This window comes from Oncorhynchus nerka, linkage group LG20, assembly GCF_034236695.1.
Source record: "Oncorhynchus nerka isolate Pitt River linkage group LG20, Oner_Uvic_2.0, whole genome shotgun sequence".
Classification (NCBI taxonomy): domain Eukaryota; kingdom Metazoa; phylum Chordata; class Actinopteri; order Salmoniformes; family Salmonidae; genus Oncorhynchus; species Oncorhynchus nerka.
Window position 1 is genome coordinate 54794514 of NC_088415.1, and position 7159 is coordinate 54801672.

Consider the following 7159-nt stretch of genomic DNA (forward strand, 5'->3'; position numbering starts at 1 on the left):
AAACTCCCCAGAACTTAATCCCATTGAGAACTTGTGGTCAATCCTCAAGAGGCGGGTGGACAAACAAAAACCCACTAATTCTGACAAACTCCAAGGATTGATTATGCAAGAATGGGCTGCCATCAGTCAGGATGTGGCCCAGAAGTTAATTGACAACATGGCAGGGCAGATTGCAGAGGTCTTGAAAAAGAAGGGTCAGCACTGCAAATGTTGACTATGCATCAACTTCATGTAATTGTGAATAAAAGCATTTGACACTTATGAAATGCTTGTAATTATACTCCAGTATTCCATAGTAACATCTGACAAAAAATATCTAAAGACACTGAAGCAGCAAACTTTGTGAAAATTAATATTTGTGTCATTTTCAAACTATTGGCCACAACTGTATACTTTAGCAACAATGTGTCCTGGTCACCATAAAGAAAGAAATGGATGCCCAATTGAGTGAGATAGATTTTTGATATTAGATAGATTTTTGAAGTATTGCTCTGAGAGGACAGATACATTGTAAGAATTCCGATCTTGTCTGGGGCTCTGGTGTGTGGACAATCTCCACTGTATTGACTGCATATGGGAAATGTTCAATGAATAACAACAAACGGCTATCAACAATTATGCACTAATCCATTTCATAAAACGATTGAAGAGCAATACACATTTTTGTCAGTTTGATGAAATAGGTCATATACCACCGCCAGGTGGCAGGTAGTGAAGCTCTAAGTGAAGCTCTAAGTGAAGCTCACTCTAAGTGCTGGTGTTGAATATTTTACATATCAGTGTCGGACCTGCTCTTAGAATCTGTAACCAATTCTCTTTCCAGACGTCTTCCAGTCTCTCTGTTAGTTCAGAGGTGGCTTTTGACACCGCTCCAAAACAACAGGTCTGACCCATCGGGATGCTGGATATATCTGTAGTCCCAGGACTGGGGGGTAGGAATGGGCATATCTAGAGAGGGAACAGTGAGCGAAGGATACAAAATGATAGAAATTCGAAATCCAGATCAAAAACCATATAGTTTTATGATCAAATATACTTGAGGAAGCTGAGGAAGAAAGACTGAGCTGGAGAAGCTTTTATACACACAGGATCACATCAGATTCCTCCAATAGCTTCTCCAGCTCAGTCTTTCTTCCTCAGCTAAGCTACCTCTTACTCCAGTCTCCTCCTGGACTCTGATCGGCTCTCTCACCTCACAGCACCTCTAAGGAGTGAATCAGATCCCCCTCACTTTAAAGATCCTCTCAACGTCCTCCATTGCTGTCTGTGCAGAGTGCTGGTGGGAGACACAGAGAAGAGTCACAGCGATGATTAAACCTTTGCTTTTGCCAAGAACGTTCTGTGATGAACAGAGTTTCCTCCCTACATTGTGGCTCAGTGAACAGAGATTCCAAAGCCTCCCTCAGCTCCTGAACCTTCTTCTCTCTACCTGGGATTTTCTCCTGGGATTGGTCACAAATTCTCTCCAACTGTCTCTATTGAAAATAAAAAAATAGAGATCAGGACAGGCAAGCTGTGACTATCATGTTAAAAGATTACTACTGTAGATTTTAGACAGAAATGTACTTTGGAATTCCACAAGGGTTGTAAACGATGTTCTTCAACTCATATGCTTCTTTCTCAAGTCTATTGGTAACCATATGAAACTCCCTGAGGATTGATGTCTGCGCCCCTGCGGAAATCTAATTAGCATAATAAAAACATCACCATGAAAATATGTCCGTTTAAGATGAAGATGTCCGTTTTCTTTGCATTGGAATGCGTCTCAATCCACCACATCTGCATATGTGACACTTCCACATCTGCGGTGAAAGGTGACAGAGCTAGAGCGGTGTTTGTCAGACCATGAGACATCCCGAAAATCAGTCTTCTCACAAAATCGTCAGTAGCGTCCGAACGGTTTGGCCTACAAACTATTATGGGAAGATGAGAACACCATGGTGTTCTCTGTTTGGCCCTACGACCCCCCACAAGCGTCTTTGGACTCATCTGAAGTTGGTCCAGCTGATCTGCCAACTTCTGTCCGTAGCGTCCGAACAGTTTTGGCTACACACTAATATGACCCCTCTATGCAAAGGTGAGGCTCTCACAAACACGTACATGTCGGTTTTGTTCTAGGACAGGGCTCTCAAGACTCGTCTGAAGGTCTCCCAGTACCAGTCAAAAGAATTCATGGAAGTATACAGTATATGGAGACTGTTCACTGAGAGAAATAAAGGGTTAAATACATGTATTTTAAAATAATATGTTTCCTGATCTTTCTTCTATCTCTCAGATATAGGACACACACTTCAGATCAAACTTCCTTTAGATCATTTTTTGGGGGGGTGGGGGGGACTATCTGTTGTTCCATGTAGGCAATCTGTTATTCAATGCATTTGTATGGGCTAATAGCAGTAAGGCCAAAAACATTTAATCAAATATTTTTTTAAATATATTTTTGGAATACTTCAAGGGGTCTTAAAATTCTAAATCAAATAGCAAAATGATCCTTGGTATGACCTTAAAACTATTCCAAATAGCTTAGTAGAACCCCTCCCCCAGCTTAGACAGGGCTTAGACTATTTTAGTGTAAGAAATAAGGGGTTAAATACATGTAAAATGCAAAATGATCATTGGCATGATTTTCTGAAAACAATTCCATATAGTTTAAAGACCATGCATTTGATAACAGTTCTCTGACATTACATCTGTATGGAAATGCTTCTCTGTGTCTCTTTCTCCAGTCTGATGAAGAAATAGAGGATGCATGTTGAATCATAATCGGAGGGTGATGACAAATATTTACTTTCGCACACTTAGAGAACACACCCCCTTTACAAAGTTGTGCAACTAAGAAGAATAATACAGCACTCATATCCTCTGGTCCCTATGGGGTGTGTGAATGCTATGACAAGCCCCACCTGTCGGTCTGTCCTCCCTGCTGTAGCTGAGACTGTATCGTGGCCCCTGTGTTTATCCATCACACACAGCAGACAGACACCCTCCTGATCCCTGTGTCCATTTGACTTTATCCTTAAGGTATCAAACATTGAACGTTACTGCAGCCGATAGAAACACACTGAATAACAGATTCACTGCATGGAACTCCTGATCAATATGGCAGTAGATCTCCAGTAATCTGTCATGCTGTGCTGTTGCCACTGAGGTTACCTGTGACACTTTTGATAAAAACATACCACAGTGCATGTGTTATATAAAACACAAATCATCAGTGTCATTGATATTGCCATTGATATGAACAGTCATTTCCAACCAAACATCATTCAACTAAAACCCCCACCACAAGGGGGTAGCAGCATCCTCTGCAAATGATAACAGATGTGTTTCTAACGCCATTTGTTTGGTGGCAACAGCTGATATCAGGCTTATGATAAAGAGCCGTTGGGCTAACAGTGAGGCCATTAACCCAGAACCTGAGTGAGGTTGATATAAAACAAAATCCTCATAGGACACTAACTATAGCAAATCTGTTTTTGGGCTTTGGGGATAGAGAGTCGGATAGGGTCGGATAGGGTCAAGAAGACCTAAACGTGATAATGTGTAATGGGGATGTGATAACGACAAATGAAGAGTAGAGAATGGGGAAACAGGATCCACTTTTCTTTTCGCTTCACAACGTAGCAAGAAGGTATTAGTATTTCAATGATTGTACTTGACTTGTTTAAAGGTCTTTCTCGCGTCGGCTGCGGAGAACGTGATCACACAGTCTTCCGGAACAGCTGGTGCTCTCATGCATGTTTCAGTGTTATTTGCCTCGAAGCGAGCATAGAAGTAGTTTAGCTCTTCTGGCAGGCTCGTGTCTCTGGGCAGCGCTCGGTTGTGCTTCCCTTTGTAGTCTGTAATGGTTTGCAAGCCCTGCCACATCCGATGAGCATCAGAGCCGGTATAGTACGTTTCGGTCTTAGTCCTGTATTGACGCTTAGCCTGTTTGATGGTTCGTCGGAGGGCATAGCGGGATTTCTTATAAGCTTCCGGGTTAGAGTCCCTCTCCTTGAAAGCGGCAGCTCTAGCCTTTAGCTCAGTGCGGATGTTGCCTGTAATCCATGGCTTCTGATTAGGGTATGTACGTACGGTCACTGTGGGGATGACGTCATCGATGCACTTATTGATGAAGCCAATGACTGATGTGGTGTACTCCTCAATGCTATCGGAGGAATCCCGGAACATATTCAAGTCTGTGCCAGCAAAACAGTCCTGTAGCTTAGCATCTGCTTCATCTGACCACTTTTTTTATAGATCTAGTCACTGGTGCATCCTGCTTTAATTTTAGCTTGTAAGCAGGAATCAGGAGGATAGAATTATGGTCAGATTTGCCAAATGGAGGGTGAGGGAGAGCTTTGTATGCGTCTCTGTGTGTGGAGTAAAGGTGGTCCAGAGATGTTTTCCCTCTGATTGCAAATTTAACATGCTGATAGAAATTCAGTAAAACTGTTTTAAGTTTCCCTGCATTAAAGTCACCGGCTACTAGGAGCGCCGCCTCTGGGTGAGCGTTTTCTTGTTTGGTTATGGTGGAATAAAGCTCATTCAATGCTGTCTTAGTGCTAGTGCCAGCCTCAGTCTGTGGTGGTATGTAAACATCTACGAAAAATACAGATGAAAACTCTCGAGGTAGTCAGTGTGGTTTACAGCTTATCATGAGATACTCTACCTCAGGTGAGTTATAGCTTGAGACTTCATTAGATATTGTGCATCAGCTGTTATTTACAAAAATACATAGTCCGCCGCCCCTTGTCTTACCAGACGCCGCTGTTCTATCCTGCCGGTACCGTGTATAACCAGCCAGCTGTATGTTGATAGTGTCGTCATTTAGCAATGACTCTGTGAAGCATAAGATATTACAGTTTCAAATGTCCTGTTGGTAGTTTAATCTTCTGCGTAGGTCATCGATTTTATTCTCCAAAGTTTGCATGTTTGCTTGCAGAATGGAAGGAAGTGGGGGTTTATTCGTTCACCTGCGAATTCTCAGAAGGCAGCCCGCCCTCTGGCCCCTTTTTCTCTGCCTCCTCTTCACGCAAATCACGGGGATCTGGGCCTGTTCCCGAGAAAGTAGTATATCATTCGCATCGGGCTTGTCAGACTCGTTAAAGTAAAAAAAGGATTCTGCCAGTCCGTGGTGAGTAAGAGTCATAAGAGACGATAGCGGCAACATTATGTAGAAAATACGTAGAAAATACGTTTAAAAAACAAGTTACAAGCAACGCAAATAAACTAACAAAAAAAACAGTCGATTGGGGACACGTACAATGTCAGCCTTCTTCTCCGGCGCCTAGAGGTTGGAGTGGGTATTCTAGTGGCCACATTATTGTGCCAGACTCATTACGTCCAAAGTGGGAGTTGTTGCCCTCTCCTCTCCTGGTCATCTCTTCGTACGCCACAGCCATGTTAATGCCACTACCCCTCTACTCGGCCTCCCAGTAGTAGTGCCTTGACAGAGCCTCAGTGCACAGCACTCCAGTGATCAAACCTCTCTGGGTAGTCAGGACAGGAGTGGTCCTGGCCCTCACTGGCACCACCCTGTTCTCCTCAGACATAAGCTGAGCTGACAGGAATCTACGAGCTGACAGGAATCTACGAGGGAAGAGGATGGAGGGAAGGAAAGGAAAGGAGGAGTCAGTTTAAGTACAACACTAATATGAAAGGAATGGTAACAAGAGGATGAATAGAATCAACAGAACACTGCCACGATGAAGATTTAGCCCTGAGCTAAGACCAGATGCAGCACTCTTGTCATTAATGGAGTTGAAACTGACTTAAAGTATAATACGATCTCTGGTCTGATCTGGGGCTCTGCAGGAGTTTCACTGTGCCTGCTATGAAGGAATAAGAATTGGACTTTTACAGTGAGGAGTAGTAATGTTCTATAGAAAATTTTAGAATGACAGTGAAGTGTCCATTCTCACCTGCCCTAGATTTGTTGGGCCATTCCCCTTTGAACATGTCCTTCAATCTCTACCGACGTCACACTTTACCAAAATCCCCCAGAGGAACCAATGTGATTCTGGGTGTTTCTGTGAGTTCAGTCGATGTAGAGATTGACTGGCACTTCTAGAAACCAGGAGAGAGGAACGAGAAAACAAATACACAAAACAGTACCAGTCAAAAGTTTGGGGACACACCTACTCATTCAAGGTTTGTCTAACAGTTTTTGCTTTGTCATTGTAGCATATTGTTTGTAGATTGATGGGGAGAGGGGGGAGCTACAATTTAATCCATTTTAGGATAAAGCTTTAACGTAACAAAATGTGGAAAAAGTCAAGGGGTCTGAATACTTTTCAAATGTACTGTACATACAGAACCAGTAACCTACTCCTTCAAGGGTTTTTCTTTATTTGTACTATTTTCTACATTCAAAACTATGAAATAACACATATGGAATCATGTAGTAACCAAAAAAGTGTTAAACAAATCAAAATATGTTTTTCTTTTTTGATTCTTCAAAGTAGCCACCCGTTGCCTTAATGACAGTTTTGAACACTCTTGGCATTTTCTCAACCAGCTTCATCAGGTAGTCACCTGGAATGCATTTCAATTTAACAGGTGTGCCTTGTTAAAAGTTCATTTGTGGAATTTATTTCCTTCTTAATGAGTTTGAGCCAATCAGTTGTGTTGTGACAAGGTAGGGGTGATACACAGAAGATACCCCTATTTGGTAAAAGACCAAGTCCATACTACGGCAAGAACAGCTCAAATAAGCAAGAGAAATGACAATCCATCATTACTTTAAGACATGAAGGTCAGTCAGTCCAGAAAATGTCAATAACTTTGAATGTTTCTACAAGTGCAGTCGCAAAAACCATCAAGCGCTATGATGAAGAGGACCTCCACAAGAAAGGATGACGCAGAGTTACCTCTGCTGTAGAGGATAGGTTCATGAGAGTTACCATCCTCAGAAATTTTAGCCCAAATAAATGCTTTTATTTTTTTAACTAGGCAAGTCAATTTAGAACAAATTCTTATTTACAATGACAGCCTACCCTTGGGAAACCCAGAATACGCTGGGCCAATTGTGCACTGCTCTACGGGACTCCCAATCACAGCCGGTTATGATGCAGCCTGGATTTGAACCAGGGTGTCTGTAGTGACACCTCTAGCACTGAGATGCAGTGCCTTAGACCACTGCACCACTCGGGAGCTCTGCTTCACAGAATTCAAGTAC